This window comes from Hemiscyllium ocellatum, unplaced genomic scaffold (assembly GCF_020745735.1).
Source record: "Hemiscyllium ocellatum isolate sHemOce1 unplaced genomic scaffold, sHemOce1.pat.X.cur. scaffold_460_pat_ctg1, whole genome shotgun sequence".
Lineage (NCBI taxonomy): Eukaryota > Metazoa > Chordata > Chondrichthyes > Orectolobiformes > Hemiscylliidae > Hemiscyllium > Hemiscyllium ocellatum.
Window position 1 is genome coordinate 135,728 of NW_026869069.1, and position 27,825 is coordinate 163,552.

At 45.5% G+C, this 27,825-nt stretch overlaps 1 long non-coding RNA gene across 2 annotated transcripts; it reads left to right on the forward strand.

The window, feature by feature from the left end:
• Positions 1 to 5,069: 5,069 nt before the first annotated feature.
• LOC132813751 (uncharacterized) lies at positions 5,070 to 27,204 on the forward strand. 2 transcript variants are annotated; one of them, XR_009644157.1, is made up of 3 exons: positions 5,070 to 5,163; positions 25,795 to 25,924; positions 26,462 to 27,203. It is a non-coding gene; the product is annotated as an uncharacterized LOC132813751 (long non-coding RNA). The 2 variants fall into 2 exon arrangements; XR_009644158.1 differs by lacking the exon at positions 5,070 to 5,163 and adding an exon at positions 18,177 to 18,200 and having other exon boundaries at positions 25,681 to 25,924; positions 26,462 to 27,204.
• The last annotated feature ends 621 nt before the right edge of the window (positions 27,205 to 27,825 follow it).

Genomic DNA, 27,825 nt, shown 5'->3' on the forward strand with positions numbered 1-27,825 from the left:
GAAAACACAAATGTGAACGTCCCAGTCCCGTGTTTGCAGTAAATGGGGAATTGCCTCAGCGGCTGCAGGGCTGAGTGAGCGCCGCCATCTTTATTCGGGACAACGATTCACTGGACACGTGCGGAGCCGCCATCTTGTAGGGGGCAAGGTGCAGCCAGGCGCATGTGCAGCCTCTCTCTGGTACAGAGTCATTGTGATGACAGCAGCCAATCCTGCTCTGATTCACCTCTGGGCTCCCTCAGGACCACTTTGTCAATATCTAGCTTCCTCAGTCTCCAACCATGGGTGTATTTTTGGTCTGTTTTATACTATATTGTTACTTTTACAGACCATTTGTAAATGAATTTTTCACGTGGCCCAGCCCCTGACCATGTGCTGCTCTATTATCAGATTATTTTATCTTGAATATTTTGAGTCAAGAATTCTTTTTTCCAATAAGCAAGTGTGTTTTCCTTCAGTTTCTGGCTATCAAATTCTGCACCACTTTCATTCCCTGTCATGCATTTTGCACCCCCTTGAACTGTGTTTCTCTTTCCACAGATCCCAGTGATTAATGCCAAAGCCCTGTTGCCGGGGGAGAGGGTGATGCTTGACTTTATTGTACAGCTGCAGTTTGTGTGTGAAGGTGCTCCCACAATGTGGTTGGGTAAGAGACATTACAGATTATTCATTACAGCAACAGTGATGATTTGAAGATAATGTCCAAACCAAGAACAGTTTGTAATTTTATTATCATGCTTATAATTTCATATAAAATATCATTGAGAATTTTAGATATAAAGCCAGAGATGGAGATATTAGGTCAGGTGACCAAAAGCATTGCCAAAAAGCAGGTTTTGAGGGATGTCTTAAAGGTGGAACGCAGACCTGTGATGTTTTGTCTGCAAATTCCAGACCATGTTGCTTTAGCAACTGTAGAATCAGCTACACAGTTGAAGTAATGAATTAACAAATTATTAGGAGTCTCGAAGTAAATGGATTGACGAGGTCTCAAAGGATGTGTGGTGCCTGGAGCTAGGGATGAGAACAGCCAGGAATCAAGTCAAGAATGAGAATTTTAAATTGTTGTTGCTTATAGGAGCCTTTTGACGGGTGAACATATTTGGGGAGAAGTGAGTACGTGGGCGATAGAGCTTTCAATTTTTCTTGAGATTACAGGGAGGTTGAATTTGGGAGGCTGGCCAGGAGTGTGTTTGGATAATTTAAGTCTGGAGATAACACACGATGGATGAGAGTTTCAGTATATGAGCTGAGATGAGGGTGGAATCAGCTAGAAATAGTGGTGTTGGAGTGGGACTGGGCTGTCACTCTTACCTCACCTCTGGGATTCAGCTGGTTGTCAGGTTGTGAATCAGGTGGTAACACAATCGGGAGCTGAGTGGCCCTGGTGGAGCCTAAAATGAGTGTCACTCAGTTGGCTGTTGCTAAGCAGCTGCTTGATAGCCCTGTTGATGAATACTTACATCACTTTCCTGCTGATCGAGGGAAATTGCCTGGGTTGGAGTTGACCTGTGTTTTTGTGTTGAACATCCCTGGGCAATGTTCCACATTGTCAGTCAATGCCAGTGCTGGATGGGTACGTGGCTTTGTGGGTGGCAAGTTCTGGAGCACAAGTTATCAGTATAATTGCCAGAATGTTAGCAGGACCCATAGCCTTTACACTACTTAACCATTTCTTGGTCTTATTCGAACTAAGTCAAACTGACTTAAAACTCACGTGTGTGATTTTGGAAACCACTGTTGAAGGCTGAGATTGATCATCCCACTTTGCAACTGGCTGAGAATTGCTGCAAATGCTGTATGGATGTGCGAGATCCCTCCGTTAGTTAGGGTGGGGATATCTGTTGTGCTTCCTGCAACAAGTTGATTAATTGTCCATTACCATTCACAAGTGGGTGTGGCAGAATTCTGATCTGATCCATTGGTTGTGGGATCGTTTAGCTCTGTTGCCTGATGCTGATGCTGTTTAAAATGCAGATGGTCCTGTTTGGTAGCTTCAACAGGTTGGCACTTCATTTTTTAGGTATGCCTGGTGCTGCTCATGGCATGCCCTCCTTTCCTGTCCATTGTGATGGGTGAGTGCGGGATGTACAACCCCATGAGGTTACAGATTGTGCTGGAGTACAGTTCTGCTGCTGTTGTTATCCCATAGTGCCTCAGAGAGATCCAGTTTGAGTTCCTACATCTGTCCCATTTAGCACGGTGATAGTACCACTCAGCTCAATGGAGGTTTTTCTCAACTTTAAGGTGAGGCTTTTTCTCCAAAAAGACAGTGGGATGGTCGCTCTTACCGATACTGTCATGGACAGATACATTTGCAGCTGGCAGATACATGCTGATAAGATCCAGTATGTTTTCCCCTCTTGCTGGTTCCGTTATCGCCTGCTGCAAACCCAGTTGAGCAGCTATGTCCTTGAGGAACCGACCAGCCCAGTCAGTAATCCTGCTGCTGAGCTACTCTTGGTAGAGGACATTGAAATCCTGTACCCAGAGTAGGCTTGTCACCATTTATTACCTCAGTGCTTCCTCCAAGTGTTGTTCAACATGGAGGAGCACTGAGTCATCAGCCGTGTTACGTGGTAATCAGCAGGAGCCATGAGACTTCCTGGTGTCCAAAGTCAATGCTGAGTACTCCCAGGGCAAATGGTTCCTGTGTGTACACCACTATGCCATCACCTCTGCCTGGTCTGTCCTGCTGGTGGGACAGGACATATCCAGAGATTTCAGGAGAAAGTGAAGACTGCAGATGCTGGAGATCAGAGTCGAGAATGTGGTGCTGGAAAAGCACAGCAGGTCGGGCTGATGAAGGGCTTAGGCTCGAATCGTCGATTATCCTGCTCCTCAGATGCTGCCTGACCTGTTGTGTTTTCCATCATCGCACTCTCGATATCTAGGGATGGTGACGTTGGTGTCTAGCCATTATCTGTAAGGGATGACTCTGTGAGTATGACTTTGTCAGGCTTTTCCTTGACTAGTCTGTGAGACAGCTCGCCACGTTTTGGCACAAAGAAAACCCGGATGTTAGTGAGCAGGATGTTGGAGAGTCGAGAGGGCTGATTCTGTGGTTGTATTTCCTAATGCCTTGTTAGATGCCAAGTGGTCCATCCAGTTTCATTCCTTTGTTGAGACTTTGCAGTGATTAATACAGTGAGTAGCTTGTTGGGCGACTGTCAGGTTGGCAGGAGTTTTTTTCGCCATGGAGATCAGGAGATTCCTAATTGCAGTTATTTTTTTCTTGAATTGGCAAATGGTGGAATCTGAATATGCGATTTGAACAAGGACTTCAGTTGTACATTTTAATATTCTGGATAAAAGTTAAATACATTAGGTTTGTTCACTCATTTTAAATATCACTAACTCTGGTTTTGTTTCTTTGTAAAACACAGTCCATCACCCTGTCTCCTTCATCCTTCTCTCCAACAAGAGCAAGGAGCACATTGAGTTTCTCTGTCACTAAGACTGAGACAATCCGATCAACTGCCTCTGCTGCTTCCCTCCCTCTCACTAGCCCAACGAGACAAACTACCTCACATTGTGTTCCTGATTTTTGTCCCAAACTTGCAATTTTCTCCAGTCACTTGTCAAGCCTTATCAGAGCTCATCTTGATCTTTTACTAGTCTCGCTAAACCACAGACATTCCAATTCTGTTTCCTCCTCATCACAACCCCCTCGCCAATTCACAGATATTGTTCCTTGTTCTGTCTGTCTGTCTTTTCTGGTTATGTCCTTCTCATCCATTCTGCAAATAACTAACGTTTGACCTCACCATCATTTGTAAATCCTGCTCCATCTCCACTTTCCCTTTCCTTTCTGAATTCCTTGTATTTGGTGTCGCTGAAGGATCTATCCTTGCTCTCTCCTGTATCTCACCTACATACTGCCAGGAGGTGACATCGTCTAAAAGCACAGTGTGAGGATTCACATGTACACTGACGATGCCTAGCTCTCCCTCCCCATCATCCCTCTCCATTGCTCCACTGTTACTCAGTTATCAAACTGCTTATCGCATTCCCACTACTCGATTAACTGCAATTTCCTACAATGAAACATTGTTACGGTTAAACCCATTACCTTCAGTTGCTATTACAAATTCCTTTCCCTTCCTGCTGAGCCCCTCCCTCTCGCTGGGTGCAGTCTGAGGTAGAACTAGACTAGACTCATCACAATATTGCTGTTATATCTGTAACCCCAAGGTGACTTTTTGATCAGACATCTACACAATCATAAACACCAGGAATTCCAGTCTCTAAAATGTTGCTTGTCTCCACCTTACCCCCAACTCCATTATTAATGAAACCCCTTACCGTGTCGGCGTTGCCTTCAACTTGATGAATCTGAAACAGAACCCTTGATTTCGTGACTGACTCAGAATCTGCTAGCTTTCAGTGTTTCCTGCACAAATTTCCCCCGGTGCCTTTGTGGTGCAGCTTTCTACAGTTTCCACCATGTAAATAGCACTCTGTTCCTTATTATCCCCTCCAAAATTACCGACTTTGTATTTTCTCAACTTATACTCCATCTGACAACTTGTTGACCCCTTCTCCTGTGCATCTCTCACTCTTCACAATCCTCTTAGAACTTTACAGTTACACCTTTTCTAGGAGTTCCACCCCCCCTCCCCTTCTAAACATTTACTGGGAGCACTGGGCAATGTGAAGCATGCAGAGTTGCTCTGTTTTTAGAGATACTCTATGGGAGGAGCTTGCTGCCCATTGGGCAAGTTGCCTCCATTCTGACCATCGAGCTGCATGAGTCTTTCACATCCCATGTCTTATTGATGAGGCACAGCGGTAGCACGGAAGGAAAAAATGAGAAGCAAATCCTGCTCTCCACATCTCACTGACTCCGGGAACATTCTGTCCCGTGTATCAAAGATCTGCCCTGTTCAGTCACATGAAGTCCCAAGGTGGAAACGCCTAGAAACCCACATAGATTTCCATCTGAACTGACTGCTGACCTCCACAAGGAGTAATGTGTCCAGTCATCCTGGGCCAGGAGGAGGGGATGGTGCGAGTTTCTAACCTGAACTGACAGTGATGGATTTTATAAACGTGTATTACAGGATACTACAGGTGGACATTCAGATGGTAATCTCAGTCATTGTAACACCAAACTCTGATTGAATTAGTCAGTTCATCAGGACCTGGATATTCGCATTGTGTGTGAGTATTGTATTCCATCTGAATCCCATTTGCTACATAAAAGTTCTCCTTTGAATCTTCCCAAACATTTAATGTGTGTCTTGTAAGCCTTGTATAATGAGCTGATGGGTGTAAGGTTGATTATTATAACGTGTAACTTTTCTAAACCCCTCTGTCACAGCTCCTCTCAATTGCCTTTGCTACAAGGAGAACGACCTCAGTTTCCCCAAACCCCTGATTCCCCAATGTCTGTTTGCTCTCTATAAGGTACACATCAGGATTGTGTTGGAACATTCTCCACTTGCCTCCATCAGTGCAGCCCCCAACAATATTAAAGAAAGTGAACATCCTCCAGGACAAAGCACTGTGCCTGAGTGGTGTCCCATCCCCACCTTCAGCATTCCCTCTCCCCACCCCCGGGGTACAGTGGCATCACAGTGTAAAAAGGAAAGGCAGCATTGTCCCCCAGACCATAGGGCTGCTCTCTCATTAGGGAGGAAACTGGAGCCCCTGGAAGAAACCCATGCAGACACTGGGAGAATGGGCAAGTCCCACAGAGACAGTTGTCCAAAGCTGGAAACGAACCTGGGGTCCTGGCAGCAGGGCTAATCACTGAGCCACTGTGCCACCCTCAAATTGTAATTTGATTCACAACTACCACTTCCTCTGATAGTTCATTCCACACACAAACCATTGTCTGAACAAAAATAAACAAAAAATTCCCGAACACGTTTTTAAAGCCATTCTGCTGTCCCCTTAAAAGCTATGTCCCCAGTCTTGAATCGTGTCCCTTCCTGGAAAGGACACCTGCTGTTCACATTACTGATACCACCCCTCCGTGATTTTAGTCTAATAAGGTCACTCCTCAGCCTCCTGCGCACCAGTGAAAGAAGTCGCAGCCTATCCAGCCTCTGCTTAGAATTCAAGCTATCCATTCCCATCAACATCCTGGGACATCGCTTCTGAATCCGCTCCAAATACATAATGTCCTCCCGATATCAGCATGACCAGAACTGGACACAGAATTCCAGAAAAGGCCTCCCCAACATCCAAAATAACGTCCCAACTTCTGTACTCAGCGGTCTGAGCAATGAAGGCAAGTGTGCTAAGCACCTTCTTAACAACCCTGTCTACATGTGACACAGACGTGAAAGATCCGAACCCCTTGGCCTCTTTGTTCCATATCACTACTCGAGGCCCTGTTTTAATTAGTGTAAGTCTGCCCTCGTTTGTTTTATCAAGATGTAATGTTTTGCATTTATTCCAATCCAAAAAAAACCCTGAGCATTAAAGACAGTAGGAGTATACTTAAGAGGGAAATCAGGAGGGCAAAAAGGGGACATGAGATGGCTTTGTCAAATAGAGTTATGAATAATCCCAAGGGTGTTTATAAATACATTAAGAACGAAAGTGTAACTTGAGAGAGAGAATAGGGCTCCTCAAGGATCAGCAAGGTAGCCTATGCGTGGAGCCGCAGGAGATGGGAGAGATACTAACTGAATATTTTGCATCAGTGTTTACTGTGGAGAAGGACATGGGCAATATAGAATGTGGGGAAATAGATGTTGAATATGTCCATCTTACAGCGGAGGACGTGCTGGGTGTCATGTAACCTGTAAAGCTTGGTTAATCCCCAGCACCTGATCAGGTGTACCCGAGAACTCAGGGAAGCTGGGGATGTGATTGCTGGGCCTCTTGCTAAGATATTTGTATCATCAATTATCACAAGTGAGATGCCGAAAGACTAGAGGTTGGTTAACGTGGTGCCGCTATTTAAGAAAGGTGGTAAGGACAAGCCAGGGAACTATCGACCCGTGAGCCTGATATTGATGCTGGGCAAGTTGTTGGAGGGAATCCTGAGGAACAAGATGCGCATGTATTCTGAAAAGCAAAAACTGATTAGTGATAGTCAGTATGACTATGTGCGTGGGAAATCCTATCTCTCAAACTTGATTGAGTTATTTGAAGATGTATCAAACAGGGTTGATGAGGGGAGAGAGGTGAGCATGATCAATGGAATTCAGTAAGGCCGCTCGACAAGCTTCCCCATGGAAGACTGGTTAACAAGGTTAGATCTCATGGAATATAGGGTGAACTCACCGTTTGGATATAGAACTGGCTCAAATGTAGAAGGCAGGATGGTGGTGGAGGGTTGTTTTTCAGATTGGAGGCATGTGACCAGTGAAGTGCTGCAAGGATCAGTGCTGGGTCCACTACTTTTCGTCATTTATATATATGGTTTAGATATGAGCATAGGAGTTACAGTTGATAAGTTTGCAGATGACGCCAAAATTGGAAGTATAGTGGACAGCGAAGAGGGTACCTCAAATTACAACAGGATGTTGTTCAGATGGGTGAGAAGTGGCAGATGGAGTTTAATTCAGATAAATGTGATGTGCTGCATTTTGGAAAAGCAAATCTTAACAGGACTGATACACTTAGTGGCAAATTCCTAAATAGTGTTGACGAACAAAGATATCTTGCAGTGCAGGTTCATATTTCCTTGAACGGAGAGTTGCAGGTAGATAGGATATTGAAGAAAGTGTTTGGAATACATTCCTTTATTGATCAGAGCATTGAGTATAGAAGTTGGAAGGTCATGTACAGGACATTGGTTAGGCCTCTTTTGGAATATTGTGTGCAATTCTGTTCTCCGTGAATCGGAAGGATGTTGTGAAACTTGAAGAGGTTCAACAAAGATTTACAAGGGTATTGTCAGGGTTTGAGCTGCAGGAAGAGAGCAAAAAGGCTGGGGCTTTCTTTCCCTGGAGCATCAGAGAGTGAGGGGTGACCTCCATAGAGGTTTATAAACTCATTGGTAGCACGGATACGGTAAACAGACCAGGTCTTTTCACTGAGTAGGAGAGTCCAGAAATAGAGAGCATAGGTTGAGGGTGAGAGGGGAAAGATATAAAAGGGAACTAAGGAGCAACTTTTTCACGCAGAGAGTGGTGCGTGTATGGAATAAGCTGCCAGAAGAAGTGGTGGAGGCTGACAATTATAGCATTTTAAAGGCATTTGGATACTTGACATGAATAGGAAAGATTTAGAGGGATGTGGCCCAGGTGCTGGCAAGAGGGATAAGATTATCTGGTCGGCATGGACAAATTTGACCGAAGGCTCTGTTTAGTGCTGTTCATCTGTGACTCACAGCTCAGTGAGTTTCGGTCTCTTCAAAGACAAATCTTAGTCTGTTTTATTTTAGTAAAGCTACAACATTCAGTAGGGCGACGATTTATTTCTTTAAATACACATCTTATGATACTTTGATTAAGTTTTATTTAATATAAAATACTGGTACTAATTTATTCTAGAGTCGTGTTTTGTAAAGCTGTAAGACTGTGTGCCTTTTTCTGGGTCTGTGGACTGTTAAGGTGCAGAGATGGCCATTTGTACAGTGATGTGCTCTTCCTGTTGGATGTAGGAGATTAAGGAAAGTTTCAATGATCCTGATTGTCTGCAGGAAGTGAGGATGCAAATCCTGTAGGATTTCATGGATCAGATGGAGCGATGGTTAAAGGTAATGAAGAATTTACAGGAGCCAGGGGTGGGGGGGGAGGGGGGGGAGGTGAGATAGGTGGCGGTTTCAGAAAGGTAAGAAAACTGCCGATCCAGTCAGGGAGATTGGTTTCCTCTCGGAAAGGGAGGAGTGGAGGGCAAGTAGTGCAGGAGTCTCCTGTGGTTATTTCCATCTCAAACCAGTATACTGTTTTGGAAAGCATCGGGGGTCACACTCTCAGGGGAATATCGCACTGACAGCCAAGTTACTAGTGTAATGAATCTAGTGTAATGTGAGGTATATCAGGTTCCACATGATCGATGGTGATAGGGGGCTCTCTAGTCTGCAGCACAGACTGCAGTTTCTGGAGCTGACAGTGAGACATCAGAATGGGGTGGTGCCTCCCTACTGCCTGGGTGAAGGATGGCTCCGACGGTGCAGAATATTCTGAAAGGGGAGAATGATCAGTGGGAGGTCGCTGTACATTGGTACCAATGACATAAGAGAAAAGGATGAAGTCCTGATGAGAGAATATAGCAAATTAGCCTGGAGAATAATAAACAGATTGTGGTGGGTAGTAATATCTGGATTACTCCCGGTGCCACATGCTAGTGAGAGTAGGAATAGCAGGGTAGAGCAGATGAATGCGTGGCCAAGGATCTGATACAGGGGAGAAAGATTCACATTTTTGGATCATTGGAATCTCTGCTGGGGGAGAGGTGACATGCATAAGAAGGAAGGATTACACCTGAATTGGAAGGTGTCTAATATCCAAGCAGGGAGATTTGCTAGTGCTACTCGGGAGGCATTAAACCAGTGAGGGCATGGGGGTAAACCTAAAGAGATAGTGAGAAAGGAGGTAACCCTGAGGCTGGTACAGTTGAGAAGTTAGACAGGCAAGGGCAAGGCACAGAATGAGGTCGGACTGACAAGGTACAATAGACAATCGGTGCAGGAATAGGCCATTCTGCCCTTTGAGTCAGCACCACCATTCATTATGATCATGGCTGACCATCCACAATCAGTATCCTGTTCCTGTCTTATCTCGGTAACACTTGATTCCATTATCTTTAACAGCTCTATCCATCTCTTTCTTGAAAGTATCCAGAGACTTGGCCTCCACTGCCTTCTGGGGCAGTGCATTCCATGTGTCCACTTCTCTCTGGGTGAAGACGTTTCTCCTCAACTCTCTTCTAAATGACCTCTCCCTTATTTTTAACCTGCATCCTCTGGTTCTGGACTCACCCATCCATGGAAACATGCTTCCTGCCTCCAGAGTGTCCAACCCTTTAATAATCTTGTAGGTCTCAATCAGATCCCCTCTCATTCTTCTAAACTCCAGTGTATACAAGCTCAGTCGCTCCAATCTTTCAACATATGATCATTCCGCCAATTCCGGGAATTGTCCTCGTGAACCTACCCAATACTCCCTCAATAGCCACAATGCTCTTCCTCAAATGTGGAGACCAAAACTGCCCACAATACTCCAGGTGCGGTCTTACCAGGGCCCTGTACAGCTGCAGAAGGACCTCTTTGCTCCTATACTCAATTCCTCTTGTTATGAGGGCCAGCATGCAGTGAGCTTTCTTCACTACCTGCTGTACCTGCATGCTTGCTTTCATTGACTGATGTACAACACACCGAGATCTCGTTGTACTTCCCTTTACAAAACATGACTCCTTTTAGATAGTAATCTGCCTTCCTGTTCTTGCCTCCAAAGTGGATAACCACACATTTATTCACCTTGAACTGCATCTGATATGCATCCGTCCACTCACCTAGCCTGACCAAGTTAACCTGTATTCTCATAACATTGTCCTCACATTTCACCCTGCCACCCAGATTTGTGTCATCAGCAAATTTGGTAATATTACTTTTAATGTGTTCATCTATTTTATCAATGTATATTGCAGTCCCAGGACCGAGGACACAGCTGCAGTCCCAGCACCGAACCTTGTGGTACCCCACTAGTCACTGCCTACCATTCCGAAAGGAAGCGTTTATCGCTACACTTTGCTTCCTGTCAGCCAGCCAATTTTCAATCCAAGTCAGTATATTCCCCTTTGTAAATCCATGCTGACTCTGATGAATCCTATTACTGCTATCCAAATGAGCCATAATTTCATCTTTTGTAATTGACTCAGCGTCTTTCTCACCACTGACATCAGGCTAACCGGTCTATAATTCCTTGTTTTCTCTCTCCCACCTTTCTGGAAAAGTGGGACAACATTAGCCACCCTCCAATCTGACTCTATATCTCCTGATTCTGTATCTCCCCCTTCGCAAGGGACTGAACGTCATTCCTCACCAACAGGGCCATCCCACCCCCTCTGCCCATCAGTCTGTCCTTTTGATAGCACTGCACTGCATTTATTTCAATGCAAGAGGTTTTACAGGGAAAGCAGATGAGCTTAAGATATGGTTTTGAACATGGGACTGGGATATAGTGGGTATGACAGAAACGTGGCTTAGGTTGGACAGGCCAGGTAGCTTAATGTTCCAGGGAATAGATATGAGGAAGGGTAGAAAGGGGGATAAGAGAGAAGGTGGAATGGTGTTTTTGAGTAGGGATAACATTATTGTTGTGCTTAGGGAGGATATTCATGGGGGTTCGCCTGTTGAAATTACTTGGGTGGAACTGGGAAATAAGAACAGGACGATCACCTTATTGAGGTTGTCTGTGTGGGTTTCATCCAGGTGTTCTGGTTTCCTCCCACAGTCCAAAGGTGTGCAGGTTGGGTGGAGAATCCAGGCTGGATTGCCGTATTGTTCAGGGATGGGCAGGTGGGTGGATTGGCCATGGGAAATGTTCAGGGATGTGCAGGCTAGGTGGATTGGTCATGGGAAATGCAGCATTACAGGGGTAAGATAGGAGGCTCTGAGGGTCAGTGTGGATGTGATGGGCCGAATGGCCTGCTTCCACACTTGGGATTCTTTGACGACAATTCTACTGGTTTTAAAATAGTTGCAGAAAATAATAGATCAGATCTAAAAGTTGGTGTTCAAAATTGGACAAAGGTGAATTTTGATGGTACAAGGCAAGAACTTTCAATATTTCTTTGCAACCCCCAGGTAAAGGGACGGCTGGAAAGTGGGAACATAAGAACAGAAGGAATAGGAGCAGGAGTAGGCCATCTGGCCCCTCAAGCCTGCACTGCCATTCAATAAGATCAGGGCTGATCTTTTCATGGCCTCGGCTCCACTTTCCTGCTCTCTCACCATAACCCTTAATTCGATTCCTGTTTGCAAATCTACATTTTGCCTTAAAGACATTCAAGTTGATAACATCAACTGCTACACTCAGCAGGGAATTCCACAGAATCATAACCCTTTAGCTGAAGAAGTTCCTCCTCAACTCTGTCCTAAATCAGAGACCCCCTTATTTTGACGCTGTGCTCTCTAGGCTGACCCGCCCCCCAATGGAAATAACCTCCCTGCTTCTATCTTATCTATTCCCTTCTTAATTTTATTTTTTCCAATACAGCCTCCCATTCTTCTAAATTCCAACAAGTATAATCCCAGTCTATTCAGTCTCTCCACATACACCAATCCTCTCAACCCCCGACTCAAACTAGTGATCCTCCTCTGCACCCCCTCCAGTGTCAGTACATCCTTGTTGAAGTAAGGAGATCAAACCTGTACACAGTACTCCAGGTGTGGCCTCACTAGCACCCTGTACAACTGCAGCATAACCATCCCTCTAGCAAGGAAGGACAATAAACCCTTCACCATCTCTTTTAGTCCCCTGGGATGCATTCCATCACGGCCAGGAGACCCATGTTCTTTTGGGCTGTTATCTTTTCCAACACTACCTCTTTACTGAGAGTGACTGTTTCCATGTCCTCATCTGCTATTGCCTCCATAGGCCTGTGAAAATGAGACAACAAGAGTACATAGACAGTATGTTCCTGTTAAAGCCAAGTCTGGTAGGTGTAGAGAATGCTGTGTGTCTAGAGAAATTGAGGGTCTGGTCAAAAAGATGAAGGAGGGATATGGCAGCTACGGACAGCTGGGTTTGAGTGAATCCCTCGTAGTATGGGGCAGTAGGAGTACACTTGAGGGAAAACAGGAGGGCAAAAAGGATACATGAGAGAGCTTTGGGGGGAAGGAGGTTTAAGGACAATCCAAAGAGATTCTACAAAACACTAAGGACAAAAGAGTAACCAGGCAGAGAATAGGGACCCTCGAAGATCAACAAGGCTGTCTGTGGAACCACAGAAGGTGGGAGAGATACTACCCAAGGATTTCATGTCAGCTTTTACTGAAAGAAAATGGAAGCTCGAGAGTTTGGAGAAAAAAATAGTGATGATTTGACAACTGTCCATATTACAGAGGAGGTTGTACGGGATGTCTTATACATAAAGCTGAGTAAATCTGTGGGACCTGATCAGGTGTATGCCAAATCTTTGTGGGAAGTGATCGCCGGGCCCCTCGTTGAGAGATTTGTATCACCGATAGCCGGAGGTGAGGTGCTGCAAGACAAGAGCCATTATTTGAGAAAGGTGATGAGGAAAGGCCAGGGAACAATACACTGGTGAGCCTGAGGGTAGTGGCAGACAAGGTGTTGGAAGGAATTCTGAAGGACAGGTTTATATGTAATTGGAAATGTAAGAAGTGATTAGGAATAGTCAGCAATGGCTTTGTACATACATCACTAACTTGGACTTCAGAAAGACATTCAAAAAGGTTCCACATAACAGACTGGTTAGCAAGTTAGACACCATGGGATGCAGAGAGAGCCAGCTGTTTGGATACAATTGGCGGGAAGGTTGGGGACAGAGAGTAGTGCTTTTCGGACTGGAGGCCTGTGATGAGCAATATGGTGTAAGGATCAGTGCTGGGTCCACTGCTTTTCATCATTTATATCAATGATTTGTGTGTGAATATATGAGGTATAGTTAGTAGGCTTACAGTAGACATCAAAATTGGAGGTGCACTGGACAGTAAAGAAGGTTACCTCAGAGTACAATGGGACTTCAATCAAATGGGCTGAGGATTGTCAGATCGAGTTTATTTCAGATAAATGTGAGGTGCTCCATTTTGGAAAAGCAAATGAGGGCAGGAATTATACACTTAATGGGAAGGTCCTGGGGGGTGTTGCTGAACAAAGAGATCTTTCAGTGCAGGTTCATAGTTCCTTGAAAGTGGAATCATAGGCAGGGTAGTGAACAAGGTGTTTGGTGTACTTGCCTTTACTGGTCAGTACATTGAGTAGTGGAGTTGGGATGTCATTCTGCGGCTGCACAGCACATTGATTCATCCACTTCTGGAATTCTGCTTTCAGTCCTGGTCTCCCCGCTATCGGAATGATATTATGAAATTTGAAAGGGTTCGGAAAAGATCTGCAAAGATGTTGCTAGGGTTGAGGGTTTGAGCTATATAGATAGAGGGTGAATAGGCTGGAGCTGTTTTCCCTGGAGCATCGGATACATTTGTGCAAAGATGTTGCCAGGTTTGAGCTATATAGGTAGAGGGTGAATAGGCTGGGGCTGTTTTCCCTGGAGCATCGGATACATTTGTGAGGAGCATGGATAGGATGAAATCCCAGAGTCTTATTCCCAGGATATGTGAGTCCAAAGCTTGGGGGCACAGGCTTCAGGTGTGAGGGAAAAGATTTAAAAGGGATCTAAGGGGCAATGTTTCCAGCTGAACATAGTACGTGTGTGGAAGGAGCTGCCAGAGGAAGTGTGGAGGCAGGTACAAGTACCCAGTTATGCCTTTGAGATGTTGTATGTGATTAGCAAAAGTTTAGAAGGATACAGGCCAAGAGCTGGCATATGGGATGATATTAATTTAGGATATCTGGTCGGCATGGACAAGTTGGATCGAAGGGTCTGTTTCTCTGCTGTACATCTTTATGGCACTACTAAAATTAAGATGGGTTTCTATTTTATGGAGAGTTAGCAGAAGATCAACTAATTCTCCTTGGAGCTGAGAAGGTTAGGCAGGGATTTCGACCAGGAGCAGATTTGTTTCCAGGATATTTAATTTACAGAGAGACAGAGGGAGAAATTATTAACGTCACAATTTTGAGTAACTACTTTCAGGTAAATGGCAAATAAAACAGGTTAAAAATGTGAAGATTATATTACTCACTAAGTTCTGAGCATCTGGAACAGTTTGTCCGCCAGCTGGATGCAGATCCAGTAGTTATTGAGAAAACGAATTTAGAATGTAACTTTTTTAAGGAAGGATTTGGAGGTCTACAGACAAATGGGAGGTGAGTTGGGATAGACTGGCACCATCTCCAGAGCGGCCAGTACAGCTGAATAGCCCCAAACCCTTGTCCTCTGTGTTACTGCCCCATTCACTGTGAAGGATGAAGCTTATCCCAGGGCAGAGTCATAGAGACATACAGCATGGAATTAGACCCTTTGGTCGAACTGGTCCATGCCAACCAGATATCCCAACATTTGGCACATATCCCTCTACACCCTTCCTATTCACATACCTATCCAGATGCCGAATGGTGTAACTGTACCAGCCTCCACCACTTTCCTGAACAGAAGATTCCATACAGGCACCCATCTCAGTGTGAAGAAAAGTTGCCTTTTGGGTCACTTTTAAATATTTCCCCTCTCACCTTAAACCTACACCCTCTCGTTCTAGACTCCCCCACCCCAGGGAAAAGCCCTTGTCTATTTTTCCCATCCATACTCCTCATGATTTTATAAAGTTCTATGAGGTCACCCCTCAGCATCCGATGCTCTTGTGAGGAGCCCACTCATGTCACAATGGGGCCCGGGTGATTGACAGCAGCTTCAGACCAATAGGAGAATTGGTGTGATCCTCCAGCCAATGGGAGTGAATTGGGGTGGGTCCAGCAGGCCAACACATGGCCATGAGCTGTGCAGGCGCAGTGTCACGGTGAGGGGGGGGGGGAAACCTAGTGAGTGTGAAGGGAGTGGGAGAGACTGCAAAGTCTGGGGAAGAAATGGAGCTATTGTGGACTGGGAGGGTTTATAAACGCATGGTTTTAGGCTGCGAGGCCTGAATTAGAAATTCCTGGTAAATTAGAACCAAAAGAACTGCGGATGCTGTAAATCTCACACAACAACCAAAAGGGACTGGTAAAGCTCAGCATGTCTGGCAGCATCTGTGAAGAGAAATCAGAGTTAACATTTTGGATCTGCTGACCCTTCCTCAGAACTGATGTTACTGAAAAAAATGTTGGTTTATATGCAGAAGGTTGGGGTTAAGGTGTAAATGATAGGTGGTGATAGAGTTCAAAGAGATGGGAGCAGTTGGACTAAGGAGTGGATGACGATCTGGCTGGGGGAGAGTGAATAGCTGTTTATGGGGACTGTTAGTGGCTAACCATAGGTAATGTGTAATGGTAGGTTATGTACTAACAAGGCCTGGTGTGTGGGTTAAGAGGCTAGGGCTCTAGGACATTGGAGAGTTCAGAACCTAAAATTATTAAATTTGATACTGGGGCTAGAGGGGTGCAGGGTCCCCAAGTAGAAGATGAGGTGTTGTTCTTCCAGCTTGCATTAGCGTGTGGCGCTGGAAAAGCACAGCAGGTCAGGTAGCATCCCAGGAGAAGGAGAATTGATGTTTTGGGCATATTCTATTCATCAAGAATGCCAGGATTGGGAGTGGGGTGGGTAGTAAGAGGGCTGAGAGATAATAAGAGGGATGTGTGGTGTTGGTGGGAAGGGAGCTAGGAAGGCAATAGGTAGATGTAGTTGGAGGGTAATGGAGATAGGGTGGAGGGGATAATTGGAAAGGAAAGTGGACAGGTGGGACAGTTTAAGGGCATGGTGTCGAGTTGGAGGGTTGGATCTGGGATAAGGTAGGGGAGGGGAGATGAGGAAACCTTGATTCTGTGGGTAAAGGGGCCCAATTTCTTCCTCCAGGCGTCGGGTGGCTGGGATTTGGTGGTGGAGGTGGCCCATGACTTGCATGTCCTTGGCGGAGTGGGTAGGGAATTTGAAGTGGTCGGCCACAGGATGGTGGGGTCGGTTGGTGCATGCGTCCCAGAAATGTTCCCTGAAACATTCCACAAGTTGGTGTCCTGACTCTCCAGTGGAGAGGAGACCACATTGAAAGCAAAGGCCATACTAGGTGAGGTGTTTGGATGTGCAGGAAAATCTCTGCTGGATGTGGAAGGGTCCTTTGGAGGTGAGGGGGAGGTGTGGGCACAGGTTTTACACCTCTTGCATTGACAAGTGAAGGTGCTGGGAGTGGAGGGTGAGTTTTTGGGGAGCATGAATCTGACTAGGAATTTACAGGCAATGGTGTCTGTGGAATGCTGAAAGGAATGGAAAGGGAAATATATCTCTGGGATCTGATTGTAGGTGGTGGAAATGGCGGAGGATGATGCGTTGTATCTGGGTGGAAGGTGAGGACTGGGGGGTTCTATCCTTGTTGCAGTTGGAGAGGTGTGGTTCAATGGCAGAGGTGCGGGAAGTGGTGGAGATACACAGGAGGGTATTGTTGACCACGTAGGAGGGGAAATTGCAGTCCTTGAAATATGGTGTGTTTTGGTATGTTCTGGAGTGTTCTTCCACCTTGCATCCAGCTTCGCTGGAACACTGCAGTAAGCATGAGACAGAGATGTTGGCCAGGGAACAGGCTCGTGTGTTAAAGTGACAGGCAACTGGAAGCTCGGGGTCTGGTTTTGCAGCAGAATGTAGATCATCAACTGCCATTTCCAGCACCTCCACTGAGATGCTGCCAGACACAGGTTCCTGTCCCCTCCATTAACAGCTATACACCCTCCCAGCCAGATTGTTATCGACTCCTTTCTTTCCAAATGTTATTGTTTCTTTTGGGCTCCATCCCCACCTATTATTTACGCTTTAACCCCTATCTCCTGCAGTCCAAAGATGTGCAGTAAGGTGAATTGGCCAAGTTAATTTCCCGTAGTGTTCAGGGATGTATAGGTTAGGTGCATTAGTCAGGGGAAATGTAGAATAATAGGGTCGGGGAATGAGTTTGGTTGAGAAACGCTTCAGAGGGTGGGTGTGAACATGTTGGGCCGAATGGCCTGTTTCCACACTGTAGGGATTCTAATTTTCCCAGCTGCCGTCGGTTCTGAGGAAAGGTCACTTGACCTAGAATGACCCATGGTGTGTGCAGGAGGAGGAATCGGGAAAGGGGAGTTGGATCCAGTTTAGACCGGGAGGGTTTAATTACACTCTGTACAGGTAGTTAGGCCTGAATTAGAAACTCTCGGTCACACGTTTGCAGCAAATGGGTAAACGGCTGTGGCCCTCAGTCAGTGATAGGTCCTGGGGTATGGCCACCATCTTTACTGGGGACAAGGTACAGCGAGGCACATGGACATGTCCTCTTCCTGGGTGGGGTCGGGGTGATTTGAAGAGGAGCATTTACACATCAAACACATACCAAGAGAAATAGTTGTCTTTACTGTTCAGCCTGCACTGACTGTGAGTTTTGTTTTGTGAATTCATTGTATAGGATATTAATTGAGAATAATTGAGACAGGGATCTCAAAAGCAATTTTTTATCGTCAGCAGGGTCATCAGGATCTGAATATCATTGACATTTAACTGTGGAAGGAGAAAGGTGTGTCTGTTCTGTCTGTGGGAAAGTATCTTTTTTCAAGCAAAAAAACAGAAATTTGTTCAAATTCGTGGTTGGATCAACCTTGGAGTTTGTGCTCAATATTGGGCCCTGCAGCTGTGGGACGAGGTATTGGCCTGAGAGGGAGCACAGATTTATCCAAATTACACCTCGTCTCTTTGTAGCAACTGTCAGATTTAGACCCAATCACCCACTTCATGATGTTAACCTGTAAAATCCTTATTTTCAATTCCCTGCAAACTTGTCATTAAAATTCCTGATGGAACGATGCTGTTCCTGAGCTCCCATTGAGATGCACTGGAACAGTACAGGAGGCTGAGGGCAGTGTAGGTGTGAGCAGACAATGAAAATGACAGGGCTGCACTGCGAGGGCTGCTTGGCTCAATGAGAGTGTTTTGGAGTTGGGTGTAAACAGAGCGAGGGGAAACAGGGAGAAGGTGAACCTCATTTTCAGTTTTAGTTCAGGCCATTCAGAAATTCACATGGTTCCAGTGGGAACAGCCAAGATTTTTTTTAAGTTTTTAAAGTGTAAAATGTCAGCTTCAGTAAATATCGGGGCTTTCGATGATAATGGAAATGTTTGAAGAGAAGGAAGGTTGCTAGCTCATTTAAATTCTCCTAATGGGAGTAACTAGATGAATATAGAGAGATGTTGTGACAGGAGACTTCAGACCCGTGGTGTGCTCCTCTTGCACAATGTGGGAAATAAGGGACTCTTTTAGTGTCCGTGACGGCTGTGTGTGCAGGAAGTGTGCCCATCTGCAGCTACTGGGAAACTGCTTTTCAGAGCTGGAGCTGTGAGTGGACTCACTGTGGAGCAATACTGAGAATGTTATGGACGGCACGTTTAGTGAGTTAGTCACACTGCAGGTGAGGGTTACACAGGCAGAAAGGGAGTGAGTGACCATCAGATCAAGTAAAAGGCACAGGAAGGAAGTGCAGGACTCCCCACTGATCATTCCCCTTCTCAAACAGATACTGTGCACCGCTTGAGATTCTGTAAGGGGGGAAACAGGTGGGGTGGACTCTCAGGGGAAATCAGCAACAGCCAGGTCCATGACCCCACAGAGAGCTCCGCTGCACAGAACGGGAGGAAGGAGAATGGCAGAGCTATAGTGACAGGGGATCCAGTCGTCAGGGTCAGAGACAGGCGCGTCTGTGGCCACAGACGTGAATCCAGGACAGTGGAATTGAATCCAGGAACACTTATTGATAAGTGTACAGACCAATAAAGGTCAGCGTCCCAAATACAAACTTCAGCACTTGGTCACCCTGAAGCTCTACTTTCCAGGGTCTGTGCACTTGTTCTGAGCCCTTCAGAGGGATTGAAGGGGATCAGGAGAAAACAGGAACAGGGTTTTGTTGTAGATCTTCAAAATAACGGTCACCTTCCCCCCTCGGTCTCCCTCCTCTGTCTCGCACCCCCCATCGTCCGTCCTCCCCTACCGCAGGGAAAAGACTTTGTGTATTTACCCTATCCATGCCCCTCCTGATTTTATAAACCTCAATAAGGTCACCCATCAGCCTCTGACGCTCCAGGGGAAACAGTGTATTCATCCTCTCCCTGTAGCTCAAATCCTCCATCCCTAGCAACATGCTTATAATACTATTCTGACCCCTTTGAAGTTTCACAATATTGTTTTGACAGGAAGGAGACCAGAATTGCACACAATATTCCAAGCGTGACCTAACCAATGTCCTGTCCAGCTGCAATATGACCTTCGAACTCCTATACTCGGTGCTCTGACCAATAAAGGAAAGCATACTAAACACCTTCTTCACTATCCTATCTACCTGCGATTCTGCTTTCAAGGAGCTATGAACCTGCACTCCAAGGTCTCTTTATTCAGCAGCATTCCCGAGGACCTTACCATTAAGTGTATAAGTTCTGCTAATATTTCCTTTTCCAAAATGCAGCACCTCACATTTATCTAAATTAAACTCCATCTGCCAGTCCTCAGCACATTCAACCATCTGATCAAGATCCCATTATAATCTGAGTTAATCCTTTTCACGGCCCACTACATCTCCAATTTAGATGTCATCTTACTAACAATACTTTCTATATTCACATCCAAATCATTGATATAAATTATGAAAATTAGTGGATCCAGCACCGATCCTTTGTGACACCCCACTGGTCACAGGTCTCCAATCTGAAAAGCAACCTTCCACCACCACCATCTGTATTCTACCTTTGAACAAGTTTTGTACCCAAATGGCTAGTTCTCTGTATTCCATGAGATCTAACCTTGCTAACCAGTCTCCCATGGGGAAACTTGTTGAATGCCTTACTGAAGACCATGTAGATCATTTCCACTACTTTGCCCTCATCAATCCTCTTTGTTGTTACTTCAAACAAATTGACTCAAGTTCATGAGACGTGATTTCCCTCTCACAAAACCGTTATTAATATCCAGGACTTAACTCTGTACATTGGGGTCTGTGTCACCCAGTTATGGGTACTAATATTCTAGATAAAGTTCAAGTCCATGGGTTTGTGTCAGTGACTGTGTATTGAGTCTTGTTTTTTCACCAACACAGGTGAGTTCCTTTAGAAAGGCAGGACCTCTATCCCTAACCCCGCTTCCATCTTCTCTGTCCCCTCCATCCCCACCTTAGACAGTAAGTGGGAGGAGCTCATGGAGTTTCCATGTGAGTGAGATTGAGAAAATCTTCCCTTCTTTCTTCTAGCCCACCAGGAAATGGTGGTAGTGTCTTTACCTCTGAACCAGGAGGATCAGGCTCAGAATTGAGTAACAGCATCTTTGAAGAGACTGATTAGGAAACCTGCCCAAGCCACCAGGCCATACTGTCTCCCAGCTGTCCCTGCCTGAGCCTCCAAACAGAACCTTCCTGTTGTTTCTCTCCTGTCAGACTCTCCCATTGCTCAGTTTGTCCAGGATCCTCTCTTAATGCTGCACTGCTCCTGTCCCTCACTGACCTGCCCATCCCACAGTTTCCCCTCTCATTCATTCATTCATTGTTTACAATCGCATTGTCCCAGTCCTCCAGTCCCGCCCCCTGCACCCTATTGGGCAGCAGCTGCTGTCAATCACCCAGGCTCCTGTGTGATCTGGAGCATGTGCTGTAAAAGGGGAGACCAGTGCACAGGCGCAGTGCTGGGCAATTGTTGGCGTGTGTGCAGGGCGGGTCAGTGCCAGGGAGGGAGGCTGTGGGATTAATCTGTTATTGGCAGCTCCCTCCCTTCCTCCCTCTGGGAACAGGACCCAGGGGAATGGCCCCTGCCCTGGTATCGGGACAAGTGGTTGGCGTATCAGTGGGGGAGTATTTTGCAGAAAGTTATCAGAACTCGGGTGAAGATTCAGGAATGTTATGGAAATGAACAAAGATGGGCCTGCAATTAAAGTTCTAATTTGGTTCATTTTAGTTCAACCCGATATGATTTGGCCAGTGTGTGCAGGATGGTTCTCATCAGAGGATGGGAGTGGGGAAAATAAATAAAAGGTTCCAGATTGGGGGAAAAAAATCAGTGCAGGTCTGACTCAGAAGGAAACCCTGGGAGGTGTGGGGAGGATTCACCAACACCCAGGAGGCTCCGAGTCAGACTCATTGATTGATTAGATTAGATTTCCTACAGTGTGGAAACAGGCCCTTCGGCCCAACCAGTCCACACCGACCGTCGGAAGAGTAACCCACCCAGACCCATTTCCCTCTGAATAATGCATCTAACACTCTGGGCAATTTAGCATGGCCAATTCACCTGACCTGCGCATCGTTGGGTTGTGGGAGGAAACCGGAGCACTCGGAGGAAACCCACGCAGACACGGGGAGAATGTGCAAACTCCACACAGACAGTCACCCAAGGCTGGAACCGAACCTGGGCCCCTAGTGCTGTGGGGCAGTGGTGCCTTTGTGCCACCCCTTTTTTTTTGGTCCTTAGTCTGCAGGCAGGAGCTAGGAAGCTGACTTCAAAGAGAGGAGAGAGAGAGAGAGAGAACTGGGTGTGAAGGAAAGGAGTGAGGAGATTGGTTTGGATTTCAGTTCACAGAAGAGAGAAATTGAGACTGAGATTGAAAGCTTTGGGGAAACAAAGAAACTACAATTTAATGCTGTAACTGTCTTACGAACTTGCTTCCTGTGTTAACGGTGGTGAGTTGTTTTCTCAGTTGTAGAGTGCTGAAAGGGCAGATTTGTGGATGAGAAATTCAAATTGAACTTCCTGTTCGGTTTTGATAGTTACTTGATGCGTGCCGATCTGAATATTCATTGGCCTTTTCATGTGGAAGGGAAGGTGTGTATTCTGTCCGTGGGCGAGAATTTCAAATATCAGTGTGTCTGGAGAAAATACTGAGGTATAGCCAAGTCCATTGTGACTGGAGAAAGAGTTCATTTGTTTTTAAAAGTCTGAATAAACATGGCACATTTCCCAGGAACAATTAAGTTACAGATTTGTTTTGTATGAGGAGAAGTCTTTAATTAACCATACAACCAGAAAGACACAAGGATACCTGCACCATGGGAAATACTATGAAAACGGGATTGTTGTAAAGGGGTTAATTATCGATCATGGATTGTAATCCATTGGCGTTGTCACGTCGGTTCCAGTGCCGTGGGGAAACACTGGAAATGTGATGGATACAGTGTAGGTTTCAGTTATTAAACTGTAAAAAGTGCAGAAGAAATTTAGAAGAATTTTTGCCAGGGCTCAGGAGTCTGAGTTATAGGGAGAGGGTGGACAAGCGAGGAATGTTTTTATTTAGTTTAGAGCAGAGGAAACTGAGGGGGAATCTTTTCTGGAAGTGTATAAGATCATGAGAGGCTTGGGTAAGGTGAACGCACTCAGTCTTTTTCCCAGGAAATCAAGGAGTGGAGGGCATCAGTTGAAGGTTAGAGGAGAAATTATGAAAGGGAAGCTGAGGGGCAACTGTTTTACCCAGAGGGTGGTATGTATATGGACTGAGCTGCCAGTGGAAGTGGTTGAGGCGGGTACATTAACAACACGTAAAAGACATTTGGACAAATACATGGATAGGAAAGGGTCAGAAGCAGATGGGCCAAGTGCAGGGAAATGGGGTTAGTGTGGATGGACATTCTGGTCGGCATGGGCCAGTTTGGGCCAAATGGCCTGTCTCTGCTGTAGGACTCTGACTCCAAGTATATTTACTATTTCTCCCGCTATCTCTGGGAGCACCCTGGGATGTATTCCATCAGGGCAAAGAGACTTATCTACCTTTAGCTCCATTAGCTTGCCCAGCTCTAATGCTTTCATAATATTGGTTTCTTGGTCCTCACCTTCCTCAGTCTCCTTATCAATTACTGGCATGTTCTTCATATCCTCCACTGTGAAGACTGACTGCTGTGTACTCATATTCCTGAACCCTGCTGGATAGGAATAACTTGGTACAGAACTCTGAGAGGTCTTCTTTGAGTCTTTATTGATGAGACATGGCAGTTACCTGGATAGTGTACATGCAGAACACCTCCAGGCAGCATCAGGTAACTCCCCGCCTGTCCGATGTGCAGCTCCCATTCTTATACCTTTGTGGTTTGTGGTTTTGAATGGATGCTGCCTCTCAGTATTATCTCCATGGCAATGGCAGTTAAAAAGTAGAGGTCAGCTCAGCACTTTGTGGTTACACCACATCCCCCTCCCCTGCGCCCCTGTGGCTCAGTCAGGTTTCTGACAGGCACTTCAGTTTCAGTGGGGCTGTCTGCCAGGATTCTGTTGTGGAAGAACTGGTGTTGGAGCGGGGTGGGCAAAGTTTAAAACCACACAACACTAGGTTATAGTCCAACAGGTTTATTTGGAAGTACAAGCTTTTGTAGTGTGCTGTGATTTTTAACTCAATCAGGATTATCTCTATGGTAACAGTTAAGTGCTTCAACAATTACAGAAGTCATATGTTCTCCACACACATGTTCCTCTCTAGCAATGTAAACTGCTATTCCGGTCCTAGGGACAGCTACTCATCACTTTTCTCCCACAATCCCATCTAGCTTTCTGTTGATTTTTAAAGTTTTTTTCTAATCTCCTAGTTTCTCCTTGCTCTTTGCCAATTTGTATGTGTTCTATTACAATGTGATAGACTCCCTTATTTCCTGAGCCACTCATGGCAGATTACTCCTTTTCCCACAGTCCTTCCTTTTCCCTGATATATACTTTTGCTGAGCGGTTTGAAAAATCCTTTGATATTCCTGCACTGTCTGTCAACTGTCCCACCCTAAAGGCTTTGCTTCCAGTCTACATTAGCCAACTCCTGCCTCATCCTATTGTAGTCTCCTTTGTTTAAGCACAGGATCTTGGGATTGGATTTAATCTTCCCGCTTTCCAACTATTCTAAATTTGACCATATTTATCACAAGTCTTTTATCAGATTACAAGGTGAGGCGATGTTACCTGGGTGTTTTGGTTTTCATTGTCAGGGACCTTGGCTTTGTAATAAAGTACAGGATAGATATTCACAGAGTATTCTGGACGGTGTGAATGTACTGAACAGTCTAAAACCATAAATCACTGTCTCCCCTCAATTGATATGATTTGGAGATGCCGGTGTTGGACTGGGGTGTACAAAGTTAAAAATCACATAACACCAGGTTATAGTCCTTCAGGTTTAATTGGAAGCACACTAGATTTCGAAGCGTTGCTCCTTTATCATGATCCAATTACACCTGTTGGACTATAACCTGTTGTTGTGATTTTTTAACTCACCTCAGTTTAGAATTGCAAAATCATTATCTCCCACATGCTTCCTCACTATCTAAGTTTGGAACACTAATCCACCTGACTATCCTGCATTTTCCGAAAATCTCCTTTGGTGAAGGTGGTGAGTTTTGGATGCAGCTTTCCAGTTATTACCGTAAGAAGATGAGCACTGGGCACAGGAGAGGCAATGCAGCCCTTCGATCCAGCTCCACCATTTAATACGGTGATGATTGAGCTCACCTCGGTCTCAGCTGGATGTTCCCACCTGCTCTCTCTCACCCTTCATCTCATTGTAAATTCAACATCTGTATCTCTTCATTAAATCTGCTCATTGTCCTGGCATCCACCGCATTTTGAAGAGGGAATTCCACAGATTCACAGCACATTGAGATAGGTACATTCTTCTCCATGAGAATAGAACAGAGTCCCTACAGTGCAGAAACAGGGTATTTTTCCATGGAGTCCACACCAACCCTATAATGAGCATCCCAATCAGACTCACCCATTCCCTGTATTTCCCATGGTTAATGGCTTAACCTGCACTGGCATGGACACTGGGAATTTAGCATAGCCAATCCTCCTAACCTGCACATCTTTGGACTGTGGGATGAAACTGGAACACCCAGAGGAAACTCACAAAGACACGGGGAGAATGTGTAAACTCCACACAGTCGCCGAAGGCTGGAATCAAATCCAGGTCCCTGACGCTGTGAGTAAGCAATGCTAACCATTGAGCCACCTCTACTTAAAATCTGCTCCTCCTATTAACAACCCCACGTCCCAGTTGGCTGAATCAATATTCCTTACATCAGAAAATCAGGTTGTGGAAGCAGATGTCTCAGTAAAACCCGGTGACAGTCCACATGTCCTGTGTGTCTGAATGGGGATCCTACACACAACACCCTCCAGTCCACATTTTTCATTCACGTTTCAGAGACAGGGCTCCAGTGGCTTCATGGAGACTGCAGCTCCCACAATCCCTAAGGCAGGAACCACACGTGTGTGGGGAAACCCCGCACTGTACATGTACAGAATGTGGCCGGGTTTTGGAGCATATGCTTTGGGTAAGTATACTTTGCAGAAAGTATTTCACACAGTGATTAGCTGGAGGTGGAATGCATCTGCTTATAGTATTGATCAGTTGGGGGGGTCAAAGTGTCACCACACCCATGGAGGACCACTCTCCATCCCAAATTCATTGTAATGGTGGGAATCAACTAATGGGAAACAAAGAAGGATCTGACCCATTCTCCCAGACTGAAGCTTCCTCTTCTGTCCAGGATCTGCCACCTCCCTTTCTGTTTCCTTTTGTTTCATTCTGCTGTTACATTATTGACTTGCAGCAACTGAAGGGAAAGGAAGTGAACCCAGAAACGGTACAGAGTCTAACCAGGGATGGGAAGTGGTGGCATGGATCTGTTTATCAGCAACTCCATGAGAATGGGGAGGGTGTACACTAGGGGGTAGCAGAGTCAGAATGGTGGGAGAGAGTAAGTGGGCTGGAGGGTTACAGCTTCGGGGGAAGAAAGGGGAAAAGATATTCCAAAGAAGCTAGAATTGTCTGGTCTGAATTTCTAACCTGTACATATTCCTTTATACAGGGTGCTAGGTGGTGAAGGTTTGCAGACTGAAATCTCAAAGTCATGTGCAGATTGTGATTAAGTTAACCAGCATTTGAAGAACCAAAGATAGAGAATCACTCGGCCAAAATCCTGCACACTCTCCCTCACAGCATTGTCGGTCTATCTGCACCAAATGGACTGTGAATGGTTCAAGACAGCAACTCTCTACCATCTTCCCAAGGGTAACTAGAGATGGGGAATAAATGCTGGCTGAGCCAGTGATGCCCATATCCTGGAAATGGTTTCTCTCTTGAGTTGCTGAAACCCCGTTGATGTTACTGCAGGATGATGAGGGACGCTGAGTGTATCCTCCAGGAGGCAGCACCATCACATTACCCCTGCCTACACCCACACAGTAACACAGCAACGTCACTGGAACAAAAGGCAGTGAAGCCAAAGGAGGACTTAGATATAGTTCTTCGAGGTAAAGTCATGAAAGGGGATTGGAACCCAGCAGGAACAGGAGACTGAGCTGGATGGTCAGCTGTTTCCCATTGAATGGTGGAGCAGGATTGAAAGGCCGAATGGCCTCCTCCTGCTGCTATCTCCCAGGTATGTATATAGTCATGGAGCCCGGGTAGGAAGGAGTGGGCAGGGATTCTCCAGGAGATTGCACTTCCACAACAGGTTTCAGTGAGGGATGGTTTAATGGATTTTATTTAACATTTATCTTTTAACACAAGGTTTGTAAATTTTGGTTTTTAAATGTTGTGAAAGTTTTTTGAACAGCAAATAAAATTAAAGAAAATAATCTGTCTGAATATAACAGTTTAAATAACTTTCAACCTCTGTAAAACAAAGTCCTGTCTATTCCCGGACACCATCACTTTCCAGCTACTCAAACTCCAGGGAAATATTCCCTCCCTGTCTGAACCTTTGGTTTGATTTAACTGCTTTTCAGGTCTCGCTCTGTGAGCTGCGAAGCGTTCTTTTTCCCCATTTCTCTGACCCAGAAATGTGATCACAGCAACCTTCCCACCATCAAAATCATCATTACGCCATTTTGCTTTGGGTGAACATATAATCACCAGGAGTGCAAACGTGAGGACCGCAGATGCTGGAAACCAGAGCCGAGATTAGAGTGGTGCTGGAAAAGGGCTTTTGCCACAATGTTGATTTTCCGGCTCCTGACCTGCTGTGACTTTCCAGCACCACTCTAATCTAGACATATCATCACCCGCAGTAAACCATTTGTGTAACCAATTGAATATTTCCAAAAAAAGCCCATTACGGTCCAAGCAAACCATTACAAGTGACAGAGTGAGCAGGGACTAAATCAAAATAGAGTTGTGGGGAGGGGGCAGCGGTGGAGATAAAGCACTATATCCCCTGCGGTGCCCACC